The sequence below is a fragment of the Varroa destructor genome, unplaced genomic scaffold (assembly GCF_002443255.2).
Source record: "Varroa destructor unplaced genomic scaffold, Vdes_3.0 BEIS01000006.1, whole genome shotgun sequence".
NCBI classification, from domain to species: Eukaryota; Metazoa; Arthropoda; class Arachnida; order Mesostigmata; family Varroidae; genus Varroa; species Varroa destructor.
This window is the reverse complement of record NW_019211459.1, coordinates 2,241,726-2,269,716: the sequence shown is the minus strand read 5'-3', so window position 1 is coordinate 2,269,716 and position 27,991 is coordinate 2,241,726. Positions and strand designations below refer to the sequence as shown.

The 27,991-nt window shown below is 41.0% G+C and overlaps 1 protein-coding gene and 2 long non-coding RNA genes across 5 annotated transcripts in view; 1 reads left to right on the top strand and 2 right to left on the bottom strand.

Annotated features, from left to right (window-relative positions):
- LOC147754733 (uncharacterized) overlaps nucleotides 1-12,524 on the bottom strand; it is a 33,456-nt gene extending 20,932 nt beyond the window's left edge. For 2 of the 3 annotated variants that reach the window (XR_015316246.1, XR_015316247.1), the window contains exon 1: nucleotides 12,386-12,521. This is a non-coding gene — a long non-coding RNA (uncharacterized LOC147754733). Of the gene's footprint in view, nucleotides 1-9,440; nucleotides 10,916-12,385 lie in introns of those variants that run through there. The other variant, XR_015316245.1, reaches the window with a different exon arrangement.
- The window catches only part of LOC111253064 (uncharacterized), a 108,127-nt gene that overhangs the window by 69,944 nt on the left and 10,192 nt on the right, over nucleotides 1-27,991 (bottom strand). The gene's annotated exons all lie outside the window — the stretch shown is intronic.
- Nucleotides 1,913-24,231, top strand: LOC147754732 (uncharacterized). The gene is made up of 6 exons (XR_015316244.1): nucleotides 1,913-3,432; nucleotides 6,584-6,687; nucleotides 7,004-7,139; nucleotides 20,529-20,747; nucleotides 22,485-23,479; nucleotides 23,893-24,231. It is a non-coding gene; the product is annotated as an uncharacterized LOC147754732 (long non-coding RNA).

Here is a 27,991-nt window from a genome sequence, read left to right as displayed (position 1 = left end):
ATTTTCTGGGCAATTCCTCCAATGATAGCAAAAACTATCCCTGCCGGTAAAGACAGTTGATTGACTCAGATATTACAGTATAGTCCTGAAAATGGATCCTTCCCAGTCATTAGCGGAAAATGTGTCGAAATCAGGCACTAGAAAAAATTAATTTACTGCAGCAACTAGGATACGTTTTGATGACTTTTTCTTCAGAAGCCTGAATGCCTTGTTATAGCAAACGGTCACCTATGTATATATATATGTATATATATATATATGTATATATGTATATATATATATATATATATGTATATATATATATATATATGCATATATATGTATGCATATATATATATACATAGGTGTATATATATTATCACAAAAGCAGTTTTCGGCATTATTTCGGGTTTTGCGTGCGACGAACTTCTATTATGTACATCATTCTAAATACTATTGGTCGCTGTCATAAGCTAATTTCGAATAAAAGCGATTTTCCACCGAGACAGCATTTATTAGTGATATATTGAAGATGACTCTTGCCTATTTCCAGCCAGCCTTTTTATTCCATTGTCTGAAATTTTTTTGTTTGCGATAAACTGATCAATATAGGGTTTTACAATCGGGACTGTAAGCCGGGTGAGGGGAAACTAAACTATGGCTATTTTTGACAGTTGGCCATTGTCATGATGAATCAGGACCTTTTTCCATTAGCCACAGTCAGGTCGTATTGTCTTAAACGGCCTTAATTGCCTTAAAACGTTCGTAGTACCTGACCATAGTTTAAGAGAAGCTTGTAGAAGGTCATTCCCTTAACTTCGTACCTAACGTACAGCGTCAAATCAACCATGCATCTTAAAAATCTGTCCCGGGCAGCGTATTTGTGGCTCATCCACTTTTTATCACCCGTCAGTACCTTCGCGAAAAATCGGTTTTTCTTCTTCAATTTCAGAATCAGTAGGTGATGCAGTCATGACAAACCCGCATGCTCTATTGACGTAATAATAGTTAATTTATTAAGGGATCATTAATAGCTATGATGCCTTTGACTGGCCGATTTCGATGTTTCTGTGTTGTTTTTTAATTTGGCGTTGGCTCACACGTCGGTCCTCATAGACTCGAGTGAGATCTTTAACGCCCTCGTAATCATAAAGTAGCACTTTCACCTGTTTATTTTGTCAGTAAATGTTCAAGTACGCAACTTCGTTTGACTTATATGTGCTTTTCAAATTGTAGTTAAGATATACTGTTAGGAGTAATCCATATTAGTACTTATTAATACTGCTGGAAAACGCTACGATTAAAGAGGTTGATGTTGTCTATTTTTGCTATTGTCGAGCCCCAACGAGTTCTCAACTGAAGCGGCGTGGTATTCACTCTTCTTTTATGTATTCGTGTTCTGCTACTAGGTCGAACTCTGACCTGAATGCTCCGTTTTAAGGGTTCTAAATTTTTGCTCATTCAGACACCGGGCCAATATGCCGTTCAGTAAGCCTATCAGTGGCAACGTAAAGCAGAACCTTTTCTGCGTAAAACAGCCATTTCTGCAATTTCAATCGAACTGTGACAGCTGATTAGACTGGCATAGCAGCAGCAGACTGGGACGCGACGCCACGAGCCACCAGAGCAAGAATCAGCCGGCGGCTGAACCATATAGCCACACACATAACAACACGCTTGGAGTTATTCTACGTTAGATCTGTCAAAACAAATTATGTCTAATTTGTTATCTAGTCTTGTATGTAAAGCATATAATTATGCGCTGTTCTAATAAAATTATTCAGCCTTGTAACACAGATCGATGGTGTCGTTGATATGACGACTTCAGCTAATTGCCTGCATTTACATGAATCTGTTTTTCATTAAATAACTGTCGAGATATTAGAAATAGCCGTAGGTCATAGACATTAATTTACCTTTCGTTTACCTTTATCGAACTTTAGCTTACAATTAATATTGTTCTTATTTAGTGTGCACGATTTCGGACAAACCCGTTCGAACTGAAATGATCTAGTGTTATAAGCTATCCTGGTATAGAAGTACACTCCATCGTGATCTGTAGATCGGACGCTAATCGACCGATCAGATCCTTAGCCGAAATTAGCCAGTAGAGCGCGTGGTGATAGATTAGAGCTATTAATGGCCGTTTACCCACGTATAGGTGGAACTTCTTGACGCCTCAAATAGTAATGTTTCCCCGCGTTACAAGAAGCGGGTTGGGGTATACCGTTTTAGGAACGGTGAGCGGAAACTGAAGCTCGTCACACACTGATGCCGTGAATTGTTTGGTAGAACGATCATTTCACTTGTTTCTACATTGGAATTGCGTGCTGTTCCGTGACGCACCAGCTGATTATCGGGTGTTCTCCTATCACTTTTGGAAAACGGCCCATCTTCCTGACCTTGAGCATAGAGGGCAGCCAGCCTTTGCTTGCAATGCTAGCTTGAACAGCGGACAGGCAATGCATTTCAGTCAACGTAGGGCGTGCGGGGTCTGCCGCTAGAATAAAGACGAGCGCTGTGCAACGGTGGACGCTGGGTTAACGTGGTGCCCGCTGATAAATTCATTTGTCGTATGAGACGGATTTCGAGATGGTCCTCGTCTGATGACTCGTGCAGACTGTTACTGTTCCAGACGAAGGCACCAGGGCCTCTCGATGACAAGCACGGTACTATAGCAAAGGTTTCTCGACCGGATGAACCTACGAACCTATGCCTTCTGCAATACGGTCGTACGTAGCTTTCAGTAACACTTCAGAATAGTTTCGAAACGTTGCCGGTACGACGTGCCTGTATTTTTCTATGCGTTTTAGAGCTGCCTCAACGCCTCATTATGGGCAATGTTGGGCTTGCCAAAACGCAAATCGAACATTCGGCGGAAATTTGCCCACATCAGATGGATCACGCTGACCTATGCGAACCAGTTCGCCGCTACGCCTTGAGAATGCTCAGACGCTAATCGTCAGGTCCGTTAAAGTTGGCTGTATCGTCGTACTTCAGCAGCCACCGGGAGGCCTGCAGCCCACTCGCGTACTTGGAAGGGACCCTAAAACCACAAGCGACCGCGGGTTCGGTCTCTGCTCCGTCTCGGAAATAACGCCTTTATTTCTACATTTACCCCAGCTCAATAAGCTCATGGACGTACTGCCGTCGGAAAAATAACAAAATAATAAGTCCGCCGGACGCGGACAGCGAGTTTATGCCTAGAGCAAAAAAAAAAGACGTAAGATTTCTGGCACTCGTCGTAGTCCACTCGCGTAGCGACTCAACGAGTCCTAGCCCACGTGGAACTAGTTCATGAAGGCCAACATTAGAGGCTACCTAGGACCTTTAACCTCTACGTAGGAAGGTGAGACGCGGCAGAGTGTGATTAACCGTCCACTTCTTTCAACACCAGCACCGTGTTCGTATAACCCGCCCGCGGACGGACGCCAGTTGTGGCATAAGAGCGAGGTATGGGGCAGAAGTTTTGATGCAGACTAGTGCTATTTCCTCGCGCCCTGAGTAAGGCTCGGATCGTGTCAGGTCTAGATTAATAGTATTTAGATCTAGTATGATATATATATTTGGCGCTATCTGCTTGGTCCATTTTGTTCTATTCCCTTGACTTTACGATCCGTGGCTAACCATATTTCCTATGGGAAATTTTTCCTCTCAGAAGGAAAAGGAGTGTTGCCTAGCTTTAAGTCTACCACTAGAGGTGAAACGAAAAATAGGCAATAAAGCGGCGTCATCCATTTACTGTTGGCGCGGACGCCAACACAGTTCCGCTGACACCATGTTACAGTACGTGCTAAACAATAAAGAAAAAACAGCATGCGCTCTAAGCTTCTGTCGGGCTATCAGACAGTTGTTTCCTTGCATTAGACAATGAGAGAAAGGCTGCTGACTGCCGTTCAGCCAAATCGGGTCCTAGTCAACGGTATTCTGTTCACCAAATTAAGGCTCGTAATGGCTGTGCGTTGTATGTATCTATCTATTCATATAGAGAGAAAGTCTGAAACCATCGATTGGTTACAAAAAGCTACATAGGTACCTTCTATTAACAATGTAATCTTATTCAAGCTAAGCCTACTGCGATGCATACAGACATATTTTCGTTGCTAAAGCAGCAAACGTAAGCAGAATGTGTCGATACAAGTAACGTTAGGGATGTTTTAAAATCCGTCCTGTAAACTGGTCACATTTTATCGCAGTCCTGGTTAGGCAGCGTTTTGCAATCGAAAAGTATAGTTAGATGTGACTGCTATCCTTACTTGAAATGCGACAAGCAATGGAGTAGAAAACACTGACCCTTGTTATCTCCCTTACCTTTACCTTTATTTTTCGGTGGTTGTGAAGTTCGACGACTTTTCGATAACGGTTCCTGTAACGCCTTTTAAGCACACGAAGGACTGTTTTTATTGTTTTGTCTGAAAAATCTTTGTCGAGTGTAACGATCAGCGACGATGAGTACCGCATTTGTGCTAGGTAGTTCAAAGATACTAGCTAGTCCGCAAAAATAGTGATAGGAAAAAATGCTATATTGTTTTATCTTTGACAGATATATGAAAGCACAATGGTGAAGTGAATATATATATGGAAGAGTGTACTCATAGGTGGAGCAGCACCGTAGGAAGTTTCAGCGGCGATAGGACGGAATGTTATGCGCGACGTCGCATCACGTCAGATTGTCTCCGTACAAGAAGATGTCGTGATGCTGCCGTTGTGACAGCTAAAGTCAATATACATATGAATGCTTAAGAGCTGGCGGTATGCCTTGAGAGAGGATATTTATCTTGTTTTCACTCGGAGGCTCGAATCCGCCGAGTGTTTTCACACGAGAACAGGAAAAGCATGTTTATGGCATTGTCCTATCGGTCGTGTGTCGGCAGAATTCTGTATTGGAATCATTGTGAAATAGGCAATTGAGCCTGCTGCTTCCCTTTTCTACTGCGAGCTTTTGCTTGTTCGGTTTTTGTATACCAATAAACTTTATCGTATATATACATACATATATGTAGGAAGAGTTCCTTACGATAGGATTATTCATTTTCCAATTTTTTTTGTCAATTCCGAACTGTGATAAATGTCAGACACCACTCGTGCGACATACTAACATTATATTACAAGCGGTGATGCCTGTCGCTATGTTTTTAATATTACGTTACCTTGGTAATTGCTTCGGAATCTCTTCACAAATTCGGAATTAGCTTACAATTTTCAATAAATTTTTGGCGTCGATAGGGAATAATTGGTAACATTTCATATAGAATATAGCTGTTTAGCTAGCCAATTGTAGAAGGCCTAACCCTGTGGGCTCTACAAATCCTGCGGAAAAAACTTCTATGACATTAACCCGTATAAGCGCGGCATTCTTGGTACCTGCGTTTCGTGAAAACTTGCAAAGAATTTTCAACAATTTCAGTGTCTCCAGGCGCCATGGGGCACAATGGCAGATAAGACGGTTTCGCTTGAACTGTACATCGTTCACCTTAAACCCTCCGAGTTTCGACTTCACTAAACCTTTAAGATGCTTCTATAACGAGAACCATTAAAAATTAGGCAAAAAAGAAAAAAAATAATCCGCTAATACGTCCTGCCCAGAAAACACCATATGGTAACTTCAGCTTTATAAAAATGGCTATTGACACATAGCATGAAGATCTGGATGCAGTAACTTTGTTTGTTCACTGCTGTTGTAAGGTAGACATGGAAATCAGCTGAGAAAATAATTGTTGATACTAAATTAGAATTGGCCTCGTAATTGGTATTCGGCCTATGCGGGGAACGAAAGTAGCTATGCATGGCTTCAAGGCTAGAGTTTCTCTCGTAATTGAATGTTTTAGGGCTGAGCAACAAAAGTTTAATAGAAATGAGCAGATCGTATTCCCTGACACGAGTTTAGTTGTTGCATTAACGACGTTTCGGTTTGGACTCTCTGTGATTTCCTATGATGCAGGACAACATACCCAGTGTCTTAAGCCATTGCACCAGGCTGTGTCAAATAGGCTTCTAGAGGTAGTGTATCATTGAGTTGTAGAGCAATCGTTTTTGAAAAAGCTTAGTGGCGCTATTCTGTAATATATATATATATATATATATATATATATATATATATATATACCCCGTGTTGCGTTACGGTGGGCAGAACAGCTGACTCGTAATTTCCAAGGGCTTCCTTAGCTTAGATTGCGGTCAGGCACAGGACTTAGTAAAAAACGCATTGCTTAGTTTGGCGATGCCCTATAAATATCTCGATAAATATAGAGCAAAAGATACATGGAAGGGGCAGGCTTGTGATTTATGCCCAATACTTTTGCTAAATATAAAGCTAATCTGGTTTAGGGTGTACAACGTGCCCTTCATCCTGTCGAAGTAAACCTGATCAAAATAACTCAGTCGTCAGTTATGGCTATAGGGAGTTATTAGAGTCACAGTTTGACAGGATCTTCTTGTCATGCACGTACGTACGCACGCAATAATGCCTCCCAACAGCTTTTAATTGCCGGAAGTAAGGAGGGAGGTGTAATTTCAGTGGCTATCAACACGCGGTTATCGCCAGTGTAAATTTCAGCGTTTGCAAAGGGTTTCTATTTCATAATGTTTTAATGCCGTTTTTTAGGTGTGTTGGATAAAATGGTCCAGTAAAACCCATAGACCGGAGAGCTAACAGCCTATAAAGGACATGGCATATATTACTACATATCAGCACTGACTCTCGGCAAAGTAAGTCTGCCCTTCGCGAGTTTCGGCTGGAGAATATAGTGAGCCTGTTTACGCTGTGGGCCTTCCTAAAAGATTCTCGTTTCAATGCCTCATAATTCATATCCGGGTCGATTCAGCGCAAACATAATGAAATCTGATCGACAAAATAGTCACATGCAATTTTGCCCTTTGTCCTAATTTATTTATTCGTTTTTAAAAATCAAATTGAGAATTAGCAGAAATCGTCATAAGGGCAATTGTGGTAATTAGTGGCGAACTGTTAATAATTAGCGGAAACAGTGCGTATACATATTTATTTAACTGCACGGGCGTAAAGGTTAATTTTACAGATGCTACTGGCAATGTGAAGGGGACGTATTATCGGCTGTCGCAGCGGATGAATCACGGAAACAGGTCGTTGTTTCACCGAGACTGTTGTCGCAAGCAGTGCGCGCATCAATAGTCTAGATCAAGTGAGATTTGTGCTTTTGCTTCAACAACAATAGCACCAGGCACAAAAATACGGCTTCAATCGATACGGATGCGGAGTCGTATTTTTGCGGCTTCTGCTATATACGTAGGTACAGAAATTGGGAAAATAACGACTAAAGCTATAAAAAGCTAAAGCCAAAAAACGTGGAGCATGGCAACAATAATGGTAGGTAAAGTTAGCTGTTCTTGCAATGCGAAGCAGATTACAGGTCAGACAGGTGTGGATTTTTTACTTTATGTGCACCGTTGTTATGTTCATCCGTTTTAGATAGCCGAAAATTAATCATAGACAGAGATAACATGAGACCTTGATATTTTATGCAGAGCGTCGACGTCTAGAATCTTATCACGGTTTGAAAAAGTCTCTGCCTTGAAGTAATCAGATCACACACAGATGTCACAAAATATGTGGCTTCGTTCTTGTGATTTTAAGAAGTTCCGTTTGCACCAAGGGATGGTTACGCCCTACAGACGAGGTACGTAGCGCTTGGGCTTTGTTCTGGTCTGTGGGTCCCGCTATAGCTACAAAGTGTGTAGGGTGGGCTGGGGAAAAACTGTCTAGTTAATAGAGATTCATATTTTTTTTCCTTTCAAACGTGTTCTTTTTGTCCTGCTAGACTAAACATATTGTTCCGCTTAATAACCAAGGAGCGTCCAGCCGAAATACTAGCTATTTACAAATTTTCCTTCACAGCCCCAGGTGTAGGCTTATTACGTCGTTGTAACGTGATTGGTGTTTCAAACACAAGAACACAACCTCTGGAAAGTTCATCCCATTTGCACGGCTAATAGTCACAAGCTTTTATTAAAGTTATCTTTACAATCAAATACGCTGTGGATACCTTGCAAGGATGTTTGTTAGCGTTAAAACGTTTTGATTTAAACAGAAAACCGAATAAATATACTCGCACTGCAGTATAATGTGTAATTGTTTTTGCTCGCTCCAGCAACTTATCCATACATTTGTATTTCAAATCGAGTAAGAAAGACAAGACGCTGTGGAAGATCAGAATTAAAATGTTTAGTGTTTGATATCATTAATAACTACATTCCCTCGCGAAACGGCATATCCATTAGTATAAGCGAAATAAATCACTTTAGCGAAGCTTTAATGTTTACGTGGTTTTCTGTGCGTGGGCGGTATCTCCTTTATTAATTGTTCCCACTTCTGCTAACCTCTGGCCCATTTAGGTCCGGTCCACCAAAACGAGCGTCTTCAATGGAGCTCTAACCCGGACCACAAATCATTCAGAGTGTTGACAGGCTTGGCAAATACTACTGTAGATGCAAACGATCAAATTGTATTCGATTACATACGATTCTAACCCATTGTTCTTCAGTGCGTACAGGAGCCGTCCTGATTCCATACACTATCCCCCCCCATCTGTCTAGTCGCTTGCACTGTCGTCACACCAAATCGTCACCGATTGGGTGACGCTACTAGTTTGGAGCGGCGTTTGTCCTTAGATCGACGTTTAGGACCCCTAGGGACGAAAGTCTTAAACGTCGATCGGTAGGGCTTCGTTGGTCAAACACTAGAAACGGGGCAGAGGAAACCGTGAACACGACGCAGCGCATCGAAGGAGGCATCAGCATCGAAGTCAGATGTCTGCTGTCCTGATTTTTGTGCCTGACTATTCCCGTGAAAATTGACATGGGGGAGGGGAGCAACGAAGAAGTTAGAAAAAGATAAAGGATTCGCTTGCGTTCGATTTGTTGTCCGTATGCCTGCGGTGTTCTGGTGAGCGTATGTCTGCTGGCGAGGAGTTTACCTAGCGCGAACATGGTACTTGGTAGGACCGTCCAGGCCACAGCTACATCATCTCATGGTGGGTTCCACCAAAAGGACCTTTGCCATCGTACTTGCGGCCGGAAGTTATCGACAAATGCTTAAAAACGAGAACTCATTTCTCTTCCCAGTCCCTACTTCCTGTCTTTCATGGGATAACAAACGCGTCGATTAAAGATCCAGCTGATACTCTTGGGTGCTTTTCGGAAGCGTGTAAATCGTGTGGCGGAAGAACGATGCTACAAGAACTAGCTGCAAATGATTCATCGAAAAATAGCCCAAAAATTGCCATTTTTAATGTCGCTAATAAAATAGTTGACAAAAATTGTAAATTATTGCGGCACAACATTTGATAGTGAAGTTGACACAACTAAGCATCGAAACCTCGCATGAGGACTGTTCTCAGTCCATCAGTGACGTAATATTCGTCTCTTGTCGAGATCCTTTATACCAGGATTAGGCCATAGCGTTTTAACGACTAAGACCATGCTAATTGGCTTAGAAAAGCTTTATTCTTACATGTAGTCAGTTGCATAATTAACGTAGGACAAATGCGATTCTTTGATACCTGGTAAGTGTATCCCAATGTTCGAAATTTGATTACGAGAACTAGTAACGTTTTATAATGACTATTTTAAACAGTTACTCTAAGGCAGGGCCCGATAAAACAAAGGAGTTGAGCTGAAACAAAAATCTGAAGACGAAAGATTGCCACAATTCAATGTATTCGGCCCTGCCGGAATATTGGCTTAGAGGTTCGTAATCAGAAGATTACGATATTCTTGTCAATTCCAACAATGTTCATGGTTCCTATTGTGTGTCCTAAAGACGTACAATGCTATATTAAGAAACAGTAGAAATTTTGAGTCAGATGTTGGCGTATGTATGATCTCTGGATTGTGTAACATCTGTCGCATCTTGAACATAGCACGAAAAGCTTCACTGAGGATGAAGACTACGCCGGCTTCCTCCTATGACAGCTCTATTACTTTTATTAAAACCGGGTGATTTCTTCATAAAAAAAAAGAAAATGCAAACAAATCTCAGAAGTCGTAGTGCATGACAAACTAATGCGCTTCGATTCCAGAGAAAATCAATGGAACCGTTCCAAAGCTGACAGATATTTTCGTATAAGCAGAGAAATACTCTATATCCTAAACAAATCCTTTGTTGTTCAAACTGCGTGATCCGACATTAGGAACTTTGAACTTGCACATGCGGAACCAAAATGCAAATAATTTGGCATTTTTTCGGTATTATGCCGCGTATCCAGTTAGCTGCTAACATCAGGACAGTCTACTGCTGTAATTAGGAAATATGTTTTCCTTGAAGTGATTTGAATCTTCCTGTCGTAGAGTCTGATAGTAAACGTCCATTGACAATTACAAGATTTTAGTGGCTATAGGATATACCGTTCTTATTTAATTGGCTTAAATTCTATGACAAATACTTAATATTAGTGAAATGCATATTGACGGCCACGATGATTGATCATTGTTATTACTTGAATGAGCGGCAGACAACGGCAATACCAATAGCGACTTCCTAGTAGTACCCGTGCATCAAGGAACATTAGTAGATGTAAACTGGTCATATACTCTAGGTACAAACAATTCTGACGGAATTACGCTTTTTGAGCTGTTTTGAAAGCCAACGATTTATTGAAGATCTTCCAATCTGGCTTACAGAATTTTTTTTTCGGATGTTTCAGAAGTTGCGTGAAGAATACCAGCAATGCAGGCCGTCAATTTCAGACAAAACATTTTTAGTTTCGGTTGGGGGTTCGTCCAGCACGGGAAGATTAATCAGTAGCTAATATTTGCTCGAATCCCGACGAACTTGCTGTTCTATTCTAGAAAGAACTGGATTTTTTTTGGAGGAGCAGCGAATAAACGTGTGCCCGTTATGACAAAGAGTCAACCGAAGTTTTCCTAGAAGACGCTATTAATAGTGCTTGCAGGGCTTCCGCTATTGTCGTTGTTGCACGTCCAATGTCCAATTTCAGCATTTTAAGACGCACCGACAATTGTTCAGGCAAAGGTTACACTTAATAGTAATATGTACAGCATTGTTTAGTCTAGCCTCAATAATGTAGCTTTTCTGCTTCAATCTAACCCTTTTCTAGGAAACCTCACCAAATAAATGTAAACATGTGTATATGCTTTTCCTTTGGGCCGAATTCGGCCCGCATAAATCTGTGCGGCTCCTTCTCGGTGACTGACTAGCTAAATACCTGCTCATCATTTAATCATATCATCGGTAAGGCGGCGAACGTTCTAGCTTGAATTATATTAAAATATGTGAGTATGCGTGAGAATTAGACAAACCAGCGAGCCACGTAAGTGTCACATCGTAGAATAGCACTTACTGTTGCGACAAGTTATCGATGTTTTATCTTGTCCTGGATAGTTGAACCTTAAGCTAAATGTTTCATGTCCAGTATCGCCGTTAGGTATTCCATCAAATTGCAAGCTATAGGCAAAAAGTGGAGGCTGTCCTCGTTTGGGTCCCAACCCATACCACCACGATAGCAAAGAGACCCATATATTAGTTGTTAGTATAGCGATGATAGTATTTTTAGCAAAGCAGTGGCGTAAGAAGTCAGTGAGACGCAGTGCCTGTAGCGAGGAACAAGTGGAATGATATTGATTTCCCGGATCCACTCTATTTTGTTTGACAATTACAATAACCGAGATCGTCGTTGCCGGTTATAAAAACAATGGAAACACCTAATCAAGCGTACCTATTGTTTAACGCAACTAAATTTGTATGACAATAATGGCCGCAGCCTGAGGATTCTTATTGGTCATCTTCAAACGGTGACACTCTTTCGTTCTGCGAGTCGCTAATGTACCGCGGAAATATATATCTTTATGATGATATGCTTCAGCCGAGTCATTTGACTAGCAAATACCGTGGCAACTGTTTAACATACGTGTTTCTCTAGGAAAATCAATGATCTCTTAAATCGAATTCAACGATCAGATCACGGCGTAACAGTAGTAAAGAACATTTTTCTAGAAAGACCTGTTTTAGGCCAACGGATATCGACCATAAGGCTGTTTATTGAAGGACACTTTATAAATATTCACTGCGCGAGATTGAGGTGTACTATGGCCTAGCTTACCTGACAAGTTAATACTTACTTTTACTCAACGTAGTTTAGATCCATAACATAGATTAATAGTAAACACTTACGGTTTAAAACGGATTTACCGAGTCTAATAACTTCGGATACGTACTTATCAATTGATCGGCCTACCTTATCGAAGGATGTAACATTTGTGTATTGAACCGTCAGAAATTATTTCCGGGTAATCATAACATATTCCACTTGTTGTAGTCGCGACTTGGGGTGTGTATTATACGTGACCCGCTGATCATGACCATGACGTGTAATTATTATAGGGTGCCACTGATAATAATAGACCGACAAACCTCAAATAGCCCTTCCTGGGCGGCAGGTAGATCCTGTAGCGACGGGATGAATATCTGAGGACCGGCGGATTGGCGCCGACGAGCGCGTGACGGTAGGGCGACGTCACCTCGACGCCCCCTGCCGCTTCTAGGGGACATCTCTCGCGAATGATTCCATAAGAAATTTAGCACCTGTGTAGGCGATTATGAAGGTTCGTATTGCATTGATATGCTCCAACTGCTGATCACTCTCATTCGACTATAAACTGTTGATGTTCTCAGTGTTCCTATATTATAATACGATATTCTAATTAGAGCCCCTACTTGCAAGGTTTTTATTTTGCGTACACTTGCAAGAAAGAGAAAAACACGCGTGAAACTGGAACGGGCGAAACGCAAGTAGCAATAACAACGATGAAAAATACTGTTTTTTTTTTTGTTATCAAAATTGATATTAATAGTGTCCGCGACATTATTAATATCAATTTTTATTAATTTGGCACTTGTGCATTGAATGTGTTATTTAGTCTTCGATCGAAGATCTTATCTTCATCGAAGCTTAATGATAAAATACAGTTAACCGAACTTTATTCAAACATACAAACCCAAAGGCCGCGTCGGCCTGAAAAGATCCAAATCAATTATGAACCACACGAGAGTTACATGTAACATAGCTAATAAAAACACACAAGCATCATCAATTACGAAACAAAAATTGGTTAGAAATAAATTCTAACTAATTTTTTTGTTTTGTTTAAAACAAGGGATGAATGGACATTTTCGAGGCAGCGGATAAAGGCTGGTCAAAGGTTAGTCCACCTAATGAAAATCCACTACGTAGGGCTCTGCGCTTATTGAACTGAGCTTTTGTGACTGCTTTTGAGAGGAACAGGACAACGCAGAGGGCCAACAACGGCGCAGATCAGATGTGGCTCTCTTTATAAGGGATAATTTGTACATAGGTAGCGGGTTCGGAGTGAATATAACAATGAAACAGTTTCACTCGGTAAAAAGATGTGTACACGTCCCATACTCTACAAATAGTCCAAACAGAGTCACGCTAAACCATCGATACATAGAGACGGTCTTACTACGAACAAAAGTAGCGCCTGTAATTGTCGGTCCTCGAAGGGATCTATAAAAATACGAGAAGTTTATCTGTTAGCAAACTACAGCAATACCTTTCGATTTGAAAGTATTACCTCTATCTGGCCCGCAAAACTCGGAGCGACTAGCCGAAAGGAATTGAATTTATAATGATCGTGCAAATGTAAAAAAAAAACGAAGAAAAAACAGCCAGTAATTATAATCACAGGTGAAGGTTGAAATCTGAATGCAAAACAACAATGCAATGTCAAGGTTTGGATACGCAGATTTGCTAGAGAAGTACTTGTTTTTTTTTTTTTGTTATACCGGTTTTAACTATGGACAGACTGTACGTAGTGTAAAGGCTCGACTTCATTTATGGACCTTATGAGACTCCTCGTAGAACTAAGCATGTCCGGAACTTTTCTATCAAGATAACGTTATTCTAATAAATAAATACACATATCTCCAACATGGCTACGGATGTATATGCGATCAATTGTAACGACGATATTAGGCATAATTGCTAAAACTATGATGAACTATTTCGAAAACATACTTTGTGTCGCTTTTTAGATATAAGCATTTTTATCGATACTTATAGACAGAGTATTATTTTTTAGTTAGGATAGTTTTAGCTAGGTAGCTAAGTAAAGAATTAGTACCAACTAGTACGCCTTTCAAGAAGGATTATTAAGAAATGTGGCATTATCTACATCGTCACCACAATTTCGTGTCTCCGAGTGGGTAAACAAAATCGACGGTCGCGATTCTTTGAACTTTCATGGGTATAGTGTAACCAACTCTTACCTGAAACAAAACAAACATACACACATGGTTAGAGCGGGGCTGCATAATTATTAGCTGTTATTAAAAAAATGTAGAATCGTCATGGCCATTTGCATTTTGGTGCCGTCCTTTTTAGGCCAGTATGTAGCAGTAATCAGCAAGCCAATGGACAGAAAATATTGGTCCACATTCAAACATAGCTTTGATCAGATGACTCTAACGAAATATGCCCCGCGGCAATAGTACGAGCATGTCAGTGTGTGAGAGGGTATGTGTGCATGGTCGAACAGAGTAGTTATTTAACACTTTGCAGTAGTTTATGCACTTCCGTTTGTCTATGTTAATATAAAGAAGACATTATGCCGACGTCGGATCCACTTATTCCGATATCATTTTTCTCAGTGTTTGTATTAAGGATACTTTAAAATATTGATTTTTGGCCATTCAAGGGCCTTTTATTTGCTCGAAGAGCCAGATACGTTTATTGACATATTCCAGCATCATTGATTTATGGTTCTCGTCGATCTCCGAGTCCTCACAACCAGGTGCCTATGCCATTTACCGTTATAGTTCTATTGAACTTTTCAAGAATCGAGTGATTCTACTTTTCCAGTAAAACGTCAGAGTTTGTAGCCAGCCGCCTTCTCTCACACAGATATTGTCGTTTCGCTTCTGCCTAAACGGTGAAACTCATCTTAGTTTGATGTATTCTACTACTTGATGCTAACTAGATTGTTCCCAAAAGGGCACTTCTTGTCAGCCCTTCAAATGAATGAGCCCTACAAATCGTACAAAGTGGAATATTGGATGTTGAAAAACTAGGTTACCATTGAAAATTGGGTAAAGCTGATGCAGTGATCCCTAATCACTTTTAAACAGCAAATACTCCTTCGGCTGGTCTTAGTGGGCAGGTCGATGGAACAGCGGGAAGGCTGCTTCATAGAGAGGAGTTTTTAAATTTTGGATTAATAAGGAACCGCAGATGACAACCATAGCCCAATGGCGTAACATAGGGACGACTATGTGGCCAGAAGACAATGGATATATAGACGAATAATGTAGACGTGCATCTATATCGTATATTTGCTTATATACGATGAGAAAAATACAGTTAAATGTTCAATTTTTTAAGTTTTTATCTCAATATACTACGATTCACACATTTTATAAATGTAGCTAACAAACAGTATGAAACGTATACGGCAGGATAGTACGGAATCTAATTGCGTAAGTTGATTGGGTTCAACTTTGAGATCAAGCTATCCACGACAATTTTACCCATGACATTCTTACATTAGTTTTCATAATTCCAGTGTTTTCATATCTTTTAAACCGGTCACCAGATGGCGTCCCGTGAACGAACCTTACTGCTAAACCCATATTTTTTTTTGCATTTCTCAACAAATTCTACGTTTGTGTATGTTGTAAGCGCTACCGGCACACAGATGTGACGATGCACGGATAGATCGCGGTAATCGCGCTATTTTTTTGCCGTCTTCATGTTATAGTATTATGGTTAAGTGCTGCAAAACATTTATGTTTATCCATAGTAATAACCGTAAATATGACCTCACATAAAAAGGCAGCATTACATAAATAACAAGCCAAAGCATTTCAGAATAGCTCCATGGATTACAAAGGAAACATGTGTAGGATACATGTGATGAAAAGGAGAGCTTCAAATCGGATTGTATGTATTGACAAGCCTCAAAGGCAGCATTGCAAGGTTTATAACAGCTTCTATGATAAACCTATTTTTTTACGACACAATAATAGATAAAAGTACATATATTTTCTATTCGCGTATCGGATAAATGTCCTTGCTTTGTCCAAGCTACCATGGGAAAATGGGGCCTTCAGTATTAATTAATATTGTCAAAAGAATAGAATAATTAATATATCACAGCTACGAACGTCTGCTACGAAAAGGCGTCTGTTCAGCAACTACATGGCTCAGTATAACTGTGGGAGAAGTCGCGTCTTTATTTTTTTCTTTTATTTATAAAACTTATCGTCTCTGATTCATGTATACGTGTAGGTTCACGTATCAAGTACTTAGATACGCCTTGTATAAATCTCGCAGTTGTCATCCGATACGTATAATTAGATAGTTAATTATACGTACGAATTTCGCCCATTTGTAATATCCCCTGATCGCGACAAAACGTTTGAAAAACATCTGGCCTTTCTGGCTCGTTCATATGGGCATTTGCAATTACTATGCCGCACATACATTCGAATTTTATGTAACGCTACTTTTGACTGCTGTCATATTTTATCTTTTTCATGTCTTTGCCAAATCAAAGGCACCCAGATCGTGTATAGCTCACTTCGATGTTTGTCCTCTTATTGAAAACTCGAGGTGTGGCATCCTTCGTGATAGCAAAACTCTAGTTAGGCTTTTTCAGGACGACTAGCTGTGCCCGTAGCCGACGCGGTACAGTCATGCTTGGGGAACCAGTTCCTGCAGCCTCTCAGTTGTCTTTTGCAACATCCATACGCGAAGTAGCAAACATCATAACTTTTTCAACTCTAATCCTAGACAGCTACTTACCATGTGATCAGTAAATACCTATGCCTCATTCAGATCTATTCAAAGCAATGACATACTTGTTGTATTGATTGTCATATTAGTCCTTATCTGTAAAACTGTTGCAAAATTCTTCCATTTTATGATAAGTATTTTCATGGCAATCAGCAGGTGTTTCTGCCGAACATATAATAAAAGTTTAGGGCGCCTGTTATAGGGTGGATAAAAACACAGATCGCGGGTAATTGATTAAAAGTCTAGTTTAAGTTTGTTAACGTCAGCATTATCGGCCGACAGTTTCTTCACTTCTACTTTGTTACGACTTTTCGGTGCCGCTACATGACCGTCCGTGGTTTTGTGATCTGATGTTTCTCGCTTGATGTTTTGCTTTTGCGGTCGTTATCCGTCCGTCCAGACCGGCTTGCACCTCGTGTAATATCTTCAATCTAATAATAGAATATGATAGAATAGCTGGACCCGAAAATGCACGATGAAACTGATATACTGGAAATTATAGAATTGTCTGTATTTTGCAAATCATCATCCTCATCTATGTCATCACCATCAGCGTCCCCATTGTCATCATTATCGTGGTGTAGTTTAATGGCATTTTAGTAGCGCAATCTTGATTTTTCTACTTTTCTCTATTTGTATCAAACTAACTAAACGATAGTCGCTTGTAATGCTAAAAAAAAAAAACGATTTGTCGCAATAACAAACCACAGAAGGGCGTCAAATTAATCTGAGACATAACAACATTTTGTCATTTCTCTTCGGCGCTGCTGTTGGCTTCAATGGCACCGATCCAAAGGCCGACTCCAAAATATGCTGATACCGGTCTTAAACCGGTTGCGCTTTGTACTGCCGTCGTTAGTCGTCGAATAAATAAATTGAGGCTTTATTTCATTATAACGTAATATTCCTATTGTAAGTTAAAAGCCTGTTTCTATTTGGAAAGGAAGGAACATATTCTATAAAGTAGAGAACTTTCGTTTATAAGTAGAACACTTGAGCTATCAGTACGAACGTAGATCCTAGATACTAAAAGCAATCTCTCTTCTGTCTCACTCTGTGCTGATCAGCTTTTTCGGCTCGGCGTAACGGCACACCTTTGTCGCACTCAACGTAGTTCTGCTGCTTTCGCTACCAACATTCCTATCGTAAAATGTATTTTATGCAGACACACTCTTAGTAATAATCCATTGGTTAATTTTGTACTGCTCAGTTTAACCAAGTAAACTTTTTAACATTCGAATTGAGTTAATGATAACAGCAATCAGGGTATTTGCAATTCACTGGTGGTTGTGTGAAGAATGAAAATAACGACATGTCCGATGACAGCAGGTAAAGATAAGATACCGGTGCGTAATGTAGTGAAGAATAGCAAACGTCAACAGTAGCCTTGCAGTTGTGGCCTCTTTTGCCTCATATGCCTGTTTGACGGACACCAAACCGCCAAAGAGCAGAAACAGGAACTGACGAGGCCAGCAACGTCCAGAAACGTACTATAGTAATGAACACGTATGGTTGTCTCACTTGTAGAAGGAACCAGACCCATAATCGTTCTAGTCTAAGGCCTTTTTACAGGCTTAGATACATTTAAGAGACACGCTGTGATGGAGCCCGGGCATAGACAAACAGACTGTCCGTCTGTTGAACGACCGCCTAGTGACTATGACACCGGATGTAAAACTCGAAACAGAGAGGCTTAGATAAACTATCCCTACAACGGGTTCGGCTCATATACCGGGGTGCCCCCTGAACTACGTAGTTATTATAGTTTAGGTACTACGACCTTCTCGTCTGAAACTGCGAATTTCAACTGGGCTGCCGCCCTTGCACGGGTAATCGTGAAACGCTGTCGTTCTTCTGCAATAACAAACAGCTGCATGTTCCACGATACCGCAAGGTTGAATGCATTATTACCGTGACGTTTAATATTCGGCCCATTAACACTAGCTAGCGGCAGCTCCATCATCAGATGTTAGAGAGCCTCTACCATTTTGTTGCTCACAGGCGCGCACGCCATATTGCTGTTACGATATGTTCAATTAGACGAAAAAATATAAAGGGTAAAAACCATTTATTTGTATAGCTAGATCGAAATATAGCATTTTCTCCAACTGGTATCATCGAAGAACCTGCAACATTCGGCATCCGAAGGACGTAGCTCCTGAAAGCGCCGTTGACGAAATCCCCCTGTAGAATACATGGGATACGCCGTTGGCATCTACTTCAACAGACGCAATTGTTGATACCGTGTTTTCGGTAAGACTCTCGCTAATGTGTCCTGACAGAAAATACTCAGTGTAGATTGCCAAGGTCCCTGAGGGTCAATTCCTTTTTACTTTGACCGAACCGTAGCAGTTAGAAGTCCATACACCCTCTCGAATTTGTTTCAACATACATTGTAATTTCGTGACAAAGGTCAGTGTCCGAAATAAAACGATAATATAAGCCAGCTAAAAAGGAAAGGCCCCACGCGTTATCCCTGTTGCAAGCAAGTGACACAAAGCCCATTATTCAGCGTCTTTTTTTCCACGAACAAAAATAATCTAATATCACAGGATGTTCAGTCTCAAGATAATTATAGATAAATGTAATTTCTTTTTATTTTTTTTTTTTACTAAGACATATACCGTGTTTTGGACGATAGCCTGTTGGAGGTATGACAGCGTCATTTGCTACTCTTAAACGGAATCTTTAAAAAATATCTGATGGGAGCCTTTGGTCATTTAAGCCAATCGTCGACGGTAATTCGCACTCTGTATCCGTTATCCAAGCGATGCTCTTGTCACCAGCGTTGGCTGGAATATATGTTCCTAATAAATATTCGAAGTTGTGCGCAGATGTTCTGGCCTTCGTCGTTCTCAAGTTTGCGTGCGACAGCGCAGTCGAACGCTTGTGCATACGGTGACCGGCGGTCACAGTGATCGGCCACAGAGACGATTGTTCAGAATCGGCTTAGTAGGTAATAAGTAAGGAAAACAGCAAGCGCTCTACGCTATTTTATTAAACGCGCACTTAGCAACAAACGTGAGCACGAAGCCTATAGATCCGAATCTCATGTACGAATTCCGACCCACTTTATGGGGTCACCCACCACATCAGTAAGAATTCTCAATTATTCATCAAACTACTATTCTACCCTTAGTTCTCAATGCATAATTCCCTTTCGACGGAGACATTGATCCATGGGTTCATTCAACGGGTAACATACGTCAACTCAGAATGAGGCTCACGCTAAAGTCATGTGATTAGAACAAAACTTAAGAGCTCTCATTAAGTTGAGCATCCACTAGCGGAATAACGCGTGAACAGCAGCCACTTAGACAAACAATTGATACACAAACATGACTATTCTTCTACGGTTCTTCGGGCTGGTAGGTAAAGGCCGCGAAGCAACTGGTACCCAGCGTTACGACCAGCTGCACCAGCTACAATCCATTATTATCATGTTAGTGACCTTACGGGTGGCACGCACGCACACATACACAGTACAATGCCGTAATCTTGTTTTGTATGATGTTTTGAAATGAAGAAAACACTGCAGATTCTATAGTAATAAGCTGCTTATATAAATAGAAGCAAATAAACTATAGCTATATTAGGCTCGATATAGGTAGTATAAGCTGGATTGCAGCTTTATATAGCAACAGCCAGAGTAAGCAGTGAAACCATATATTCAATTATTATCTATTCGATAACATTGCAAATATAAAATGTACAGCTCACGTAATTTGTCTGTTCTACCGTTAGGTTTGAGGTTCACAAACGACAGCTTCCCAGCGATTGGCGGAGTCCATCTTCGCTATTGAAGACTCGCTTTTCTTTCCGCAGCAGCACCGCGACATAAACAACGACCATATTGGTTGTGACGATGGTGCCGATGCACAGGCCTACAATCGAATGCAGTTTAACAGGCAGACGGAAAACGGAGAAGCCTGAATGGCATCTTTAGCACTCTTCACCGCAATGGTATGTGCCCCTGTCTTCATAATTGGGTAGTAAATGGGAAAAGTTCCGTGAGTCTCCGAGAAACGAATGCGAAGTTCGCTATACCTTCATACGCGACCTATTCACAACTCCACATCATGAGCTGCTTGAATGGCAGAAATATGGGTACAGAAACACCGTAGTCTTTTTGCGATCGTCTGGCCACTGAGGCCGGATCCCGAACGCTTTTAAGACTATTGTAATGCAGCTACGATCCAACGACTCACGTAGAATGATCTTTACGTTATTGTTATTTCGAAATGAATGAAAAACCCAATTTTTAAACACGAATGCGCTAAGAACCATTGATAACTTCAAATGTTATCTAAATTTTGCCTTAAATGATGCGCCGTTAGATTTGTTCATACAGTTGTTAAGCGATATGTAAAAAAAACACGTATGTGTTCTGTTAAAGTGTTTAAAAATTACGGAAGAACCTCGAGTTCGGCTTCTAGACTGGCATTTTTCTTGGCAATGGTAAGCTTTTCTACGCTGACAGATTTTATTTCCCTTAACGATTTTTACTGCAAGTACTATGGTACCCCATTTCTCCGGTTTGTTATTGATAACCAAAGAAAATGCGTGAGAGAGAGAGAGGGGGGGTGGTCGGCAAATCCAATAGAAGTATGAAATAATTGTTCTAACAATATATGGGACCATTCTATTCTCCACAATAGCATATTCATTGCTATTGTCCCCACGCCCCTCCCGAACGTTTGCGTAGTTTTTTTCCATGGACTCTAAACCACGAACAAATAGCTTCGATTTAAATTGTGGATATTCGTTGTTTTAACTTTTTGGCATATTGTAACTGCTCCATGCCGCTAGAGGAACTTGAAAATCTCCTGAGTTACCGTTTCGAGTCAAGCCGTGTTATTCAAGTTAAAAAAACATTCATTGTCGTTGCCAACCGCCGCGTTAGGCTTGGCAAATATTGGCTGTCAACTTTCGATGATGTCATATTGAACGCAGAATGTCTTCGCGTGGGGAAAAACATTCTGCCGCTGCTGATCTTCAGCTTAGTCAATCTATCTTCAGAATCGAACTACTACAAAGAACTGCTGGCCTCTAATGTGTGATATGTAGCACTAAATTTTACGGTTCGCCCAATTGTCCGCCCCTTGTAGCTTTGCCTTAGGTGATTTGTTTTTGCTTTACTTCCAAACAACAATTGCATAAAAGTTACATTTACTACATATGGCGTATTTCAGCTTCACACATTATCCTAATGACTGAATAATGCTGTATGGGCTTCACAAGCGTGTCTGATGTATGGCCTTCGTCGTTTTGTATTATAATGATCGACTAGCAAATCTCAGAAAAACGCAGCTGGCCATGAAGTCGAACGACCCTGAAACAAATCAAGGGATGCTAGGCTACCAATTTCTAGATCAAATCTATTAAGAAACAACTGACTTTCTTCGTCAACGTAATTTACTTTATCGTTTAGAATCATACACTGAGCAGAATTCGGAGCAAGTGTATCTGTTTCTGTTGATGCCAGCACTGATTAGAGCCAATATAACCCATGATGTGCCGGAGCAGAAAATGGCGCCGGAGATTGATGCTTCCGAATGTCGTAATTTTCTTTTATCACAAATTGTGCCTAACACGCTGTCCATTTATCGTAAAAGCTAGTATATGTAGAAAATTTTTTTTGCAAAGAAAAAAACTACTGTGCTATATTTTGGTAAGCTTCTGACTTTCTTTATTTCCTAGAAAGAAACTACCACGATGTGAATGCAATAAAACATATGGTCTTCGAAGCATGCCCCCTGCGTCGCCGAATCCCAACTCTATTTGTTACGTCAGAAACGTTCAATACATCGATAAAAGCTTGATCCAGCTTGGAAATTTCGTACGAAATAAAAACGTATCATAATGATACGATAGAAAAATTCAGCTAAACGAGTCCTTTTCAACAATGAACTTATAGTACTGCTTTAATAACAATTCGACACTATTAGAAGCCGTTTCTAAATTTGTTTAATATATAAACATTAGCACAAGGCCACACGTATAGGTACTTTGCTTTCGTGACCGCTGAATAACAGATGGTCGATCATTGACAGTTTGGCAACTATCGACTATTTTGATCGCTTTTTTCAAAACACAATTCCATACATGACTTTTGAAAAGCTTTCTTGGATGCGTTGTGCTGCAGGACTAAACACAAGGCAGCATAAAATGAAACGGTTACATTTCGCGCTGACCAGTATGTTAGCAGTATTATCTAGTGGTAGATTTACGAATCATTACCTCCGCCACGCCGAACAAGTTACAAGGGGGGCTGATAACAGCTTCAGGCTGAGAGACGACAAGCCCATCTTCACTCGATTCATCATTTCATTCCCGATGACGCTGACCCATCAAAGCAAGAAGGAAGCACGCCACCAACATCGTTTGCTTGAAATTGTTCGTTTAGTGCTTGGATCAGCATTGGATGTACAACATTAGGCCTCGGCTTGTTCAAGTATCGCGGGCGAGAACTGTTTCTGAAGGTGTACAAGCGTCTTTGTTATTCCCGGATAGCTATGCGAAAGGAGGATCAAGTCTGTTACACAACAGAGCGCCGAACGGTACTTCAGCGACAAGCACGAACACTGTCAATTGCATCATACTGAGGCGACGATGCTGCTGACCTCATTGATTTGGAGCAGTATGAAATTTTGCCGCACTTCATGTCCACGCACTCGTCACATTCATGGCCGCAAGTAAGTAGAGAATTATAACACGCTTGCTTATTCGCTCATTGGCTTTTACGTAGCATTAAAATGAATTCTTCAAAGTCAAGTGGGAAGGAATCGATTTGTTGTTCACTAGATTCAACACGATAGCCATAGGGGCTTTACATTAACTGACGTCACCGTAGGCAAAATAGTGTCTACTTTGCCCATATTAAAGTTCTGCTTTAATCATTAAACAGCACTTTCCCAGAAATACACTGAACGTATAATAGTAATTATAGTGGATACGTGCTTGTTGAAGGTTTTACTGAGATTCGTCTATTAGAAACGAAGGTGTAACACGACGAAAAGGTACTTAAACATTCTGTAGTAAATGTTGTTCTTGCTTGGTATCGACCTGGCTAGCTCTTTTTGGACTAAATGCGTTGTTTTTGCCTAAGCTGACCCCTTTGAGTTGATCAATAGACTGATCAATTCATGTTGCCGTCGGCGTTACTGTCGTCGCCCCGAGGCATCCTGGACGTGTACCGCCGTGTAACAGTTGTTACCTGGGATCATCGTCATCATCAACCTTAGTCTCACATTCGTCTGTGCACACGGCAGAATTGTTTGTCCTATGAGCTGCCTTGGTTTTCAGAAGGCAAGAAGCTTCGGTGTCCATGATATTGATAGATAGCTCAAGAAAATGTTTAACATTTTTTGAATCTAACGATCCTACGTGTTAGTCTATGTTGAGGATCATTAGGTAAGTTTGCGAAAATAAAAATGTTTCTATCCAATTCCTTGTGTTGTGCTTACTTTCGACGCCCCGAGATAACAGATATTTGTGCTTGACATGCGTAAACAGTCGTTGATATAGATGGCTAAGGGTGAAAGTGATTGCATGCGGATGTTTTTTTTCAAAACTCTATTTATTCGTACAAGCGCTGCTATTGCTGCAAGAGCAACAACCGCAGTAGAAGACGCCGCAGTGTGAGCAGTCACAGGCAGAATGGTCAAGGTCGAAACATCTAAACAATACAGTATGGCATTATGCGGCAGCGCGCAGCGTTGGGTTCGAAGCTAGGCCTACACCAGCAGATGTCACCGAACCGGACCGGCCTGTCATATTAGCAGACGGCTAGAGCAAACCTTCTCCTCTGGGCGCCACACAGCAGGAGTGATCTATTTCTATAGGAACGGCTGTTCCTACAGTACGCGTTCCTTGCTAACCCAGCACCTACATCTAACAGCGAATTTCTTCTCCAATGATTTTTTACACCCGGCATCGTTGCTGTCCCTCCGCTCAGTGGACCTGGTTATCCACAACAAAGCCCGAGTTCGATTCTTCTCATTGGCTGACCTAGTGGCGCCCGACTATACTCCTATTATGTGAAAATTTAATAGTACATCTGATATAATAAAGAAGGTCCGTTCAGAATAGAAATTGAACTTCCTAGCTTTTGTAATGGCAGTAGGAATGCTACGTTTCAACAGCAGAAGGATTACTATGATTTCAGTTCAAGCTGGAAATCAGAATCGAATGATTTAAAAAAGCGTGGGCTTTTTGTAATAGCATAAATCAAGAGGAATCGTAGATCGTTTAGCAACAGCTGCGTTTCGAATAAATACTACATATACTGAATCGTTTCGCAGGTAAAACAAAGCTAGCAGAATGTCTATAGATGCCTTAAAAGCTTTCTTCACTAGACCGGCTGAGACGGACTGACATGTGACGCTCTCATCGAGGCGGTATCCGTGATCTGGTCGATGACATTGACAGTAAGCAAGCAGAAGAACGTCGCTGTTGCCGACGCTAGCCGCCATTATCACTATCGCTACGACGCGCTCACGCTTTTTGCAGTTGAGCCACTCGGCAAGTAATACGCAACAGTCGCTGAACATCATCGGCGGGATCGTGGTAATTCTCCCTGTATAGTTCGTAGCCTTATTTTTTTCTTATCGGAAACAGGGGCGAACAGTCAGGCAGTGTTCATGCTAGTGATAACAATTGTCGTCATTATCGACATCACAAAAAACAAGGGATCGTACTACGCGGCGTTAGTAAGCTTACTTTCGGTACGGACTGACGCACGATCAAAATATACAACGTTCGTGTCGAGTCGAAGGTCACTGCCAAGGTCGTCGGCATAGGCGTCGCTTTACTCGACGCGATGTGTTTCGTCCTACTGGTACTGCTTTTATGGTCAGCACAAATGTATATCACAGGCCGCTTTAGGACATTACTGAAGCGTGCGAAAACTAATTCTAATAATAATGTTATTTTAAAGAAAATAACCATTATATAGTATTACACGTGTGTTAATTTAATCTCGAGCCAACTCTGACGAACAGACCAAATAGTCTGAACGTTGGAACCTTACTTAACGACATGCATGCATGCTTACGTATTCAACGTAAGCGACGTCGACGACGGAACGGGAACGGAAAAATAGGAAGGCAGCTCAAGGGGGCCATCATTATCCGATTGAATCCGATCTACGGCTAGAGCCTGAACATGTTCATGTATGCATGCACGTAATACTGCACCACATGATTATGTTCAATCGGCTTAAGTAGAAACATACGGAATGACGATATTGAAACATACGACATAGGGAGACATGTAGATAGAGAAAAGAGCCGACGAGTGACAAAATAGGCGCTGCGCTGTGCGACGGCCATTCTTTTGGTCAAGGAAATCCCTGCGCGCCGCTCGCTATATTTGTTTCGCTCGTTTTCTAGGCAGTTCAATAATCATGCGCATGTGTATCTTCTTTAAGTCTAGTACGAGTATTGCATTATACAGAGAGAGCCTTTCCGCTCACAAAGAGAAAGTCATGTCGATTACAACACCACGGCAGAAAAGTCCAATCAGCATCAGATATCTCTGTATATATACAAGGTAAGAAGAAAGTTTCTTGCCAATTTGAGAGTCCACGAGATAAGCAAGATTTATATAAAACGGACCTTACTAAATGACACACTTAAAACAGGGGTACCATAATAGAGAATAGGCTAATTATATTTCTATAATACTATGTTATAAGCACACTATCGATAAGAGGATAGCTGAGTGCACGTCGTCACGAGATTTTTAGCCAAGAGATACTGCTCTTCCATACCGTAACTTGTACTTCTATAAATCGCTACTATACTTATGTCTATAGGAAGCTCACATACGTTTCTGGATTGATGGGGACATGCTGGGTTCGAACATTCAAGGTTGTACTAACACACAAATTCTTTTCGAATAGGCCCATAATGGCAGTCTCAAAGGTTTGAAGGCATATAATAGACTAACGAGTAGACTTGGCGAGCGTATAGCGTGACGTTAGTAATAAGGTGTAGTACAAACCAGGGAAAATTTGTCGCCGGTTTTCAATATTGAGGGAGTGACAAATTTAGTAATAATAATGCAGTTCCTTTAACCTCAGTCGACTTAGGTGACAACCGTTAATTCTTAGCGACACAACTTCTAACACTAGCCTTCGCCGCATCTACTTCAGCTTCGTCCCAATGTGTTCATTGGTATCATCTTCAGTGTATTCCCTTACCCATTCTTGTTCAGAAAATGATTTTGCAGGACTCTAGATAAATTTAGATGCGTATGTAGATACAATATGCGTCGTTTTAATCTAAAAAACACGACGCCTATGTGCTTTTCTTTGCTGGTGTCTAAAAGCGCTTCACATACGTAAACACAAAAACCTTGATCCGCTGGCGTTTTTATCAAACAAAATACGTAGTGGTCACGATACACCTAGCCATAGACATCGCGCGTACTGCTTTCTCTGTAACTGCTCAGCTACTTTCGGTGCCGTTGATGCTCGCGTAATATTAGAGGCGCCCCTCTCGCACTCCAGTCAATTAGGTTTGTGTTCCTCTTCGACCAAAATTATGTTCCTTCACAGTTGTTCTGTATGTGTCTAACCGCCATTGGTGCGGGACGATCTTTTTTCCCTCGCACTAGCTAGCCCGCCCTCGTTTCCCGCCTAGCATCGGCAGATTTTCTGTTCCGGTGTTGAACTATTTCTCAGTTCTATAAATGGTGGTAATTGTCGTCGACACGAGAGCACGCAGGGTAGAAGCCGACGTCTTTTTGGAGTATAGAGTCGGCGTCCCTGGGCATAATCGTTTGGCGATGCTGAATCGACGTAGGGTCTTTACCCTTGAGCAATTGAAGGTTTTCAATAGCGGGGCCGTTCTCTAGGAAAGCTTCTCCTTGCAACGAATAGCACAAGCAACACCGACAGCGTAATCGCTATATGTATACACATATCTGTCCCGTGACCCTTTTGATCGAGGCAAACATCGCACATTATAAGATCCACTGTAATTTTCTATTTGATCTCGAAAGCCTTTACAATGCATACATAATATTCCACAATCTCCGAGGGTAAACAAAACCAGTTTCGTTCGCGACCATCGTGGCGGTTGGTACAAGGTCTTATTCAATACTGATTAGGTCTGACATGAATGTTTCAAATATCGTGTCCTTCTTTTTGTAAAAAGTTCATGAAAGGATCGGGGTGTTTCTATTTTTTAGGCCGAGGAAGT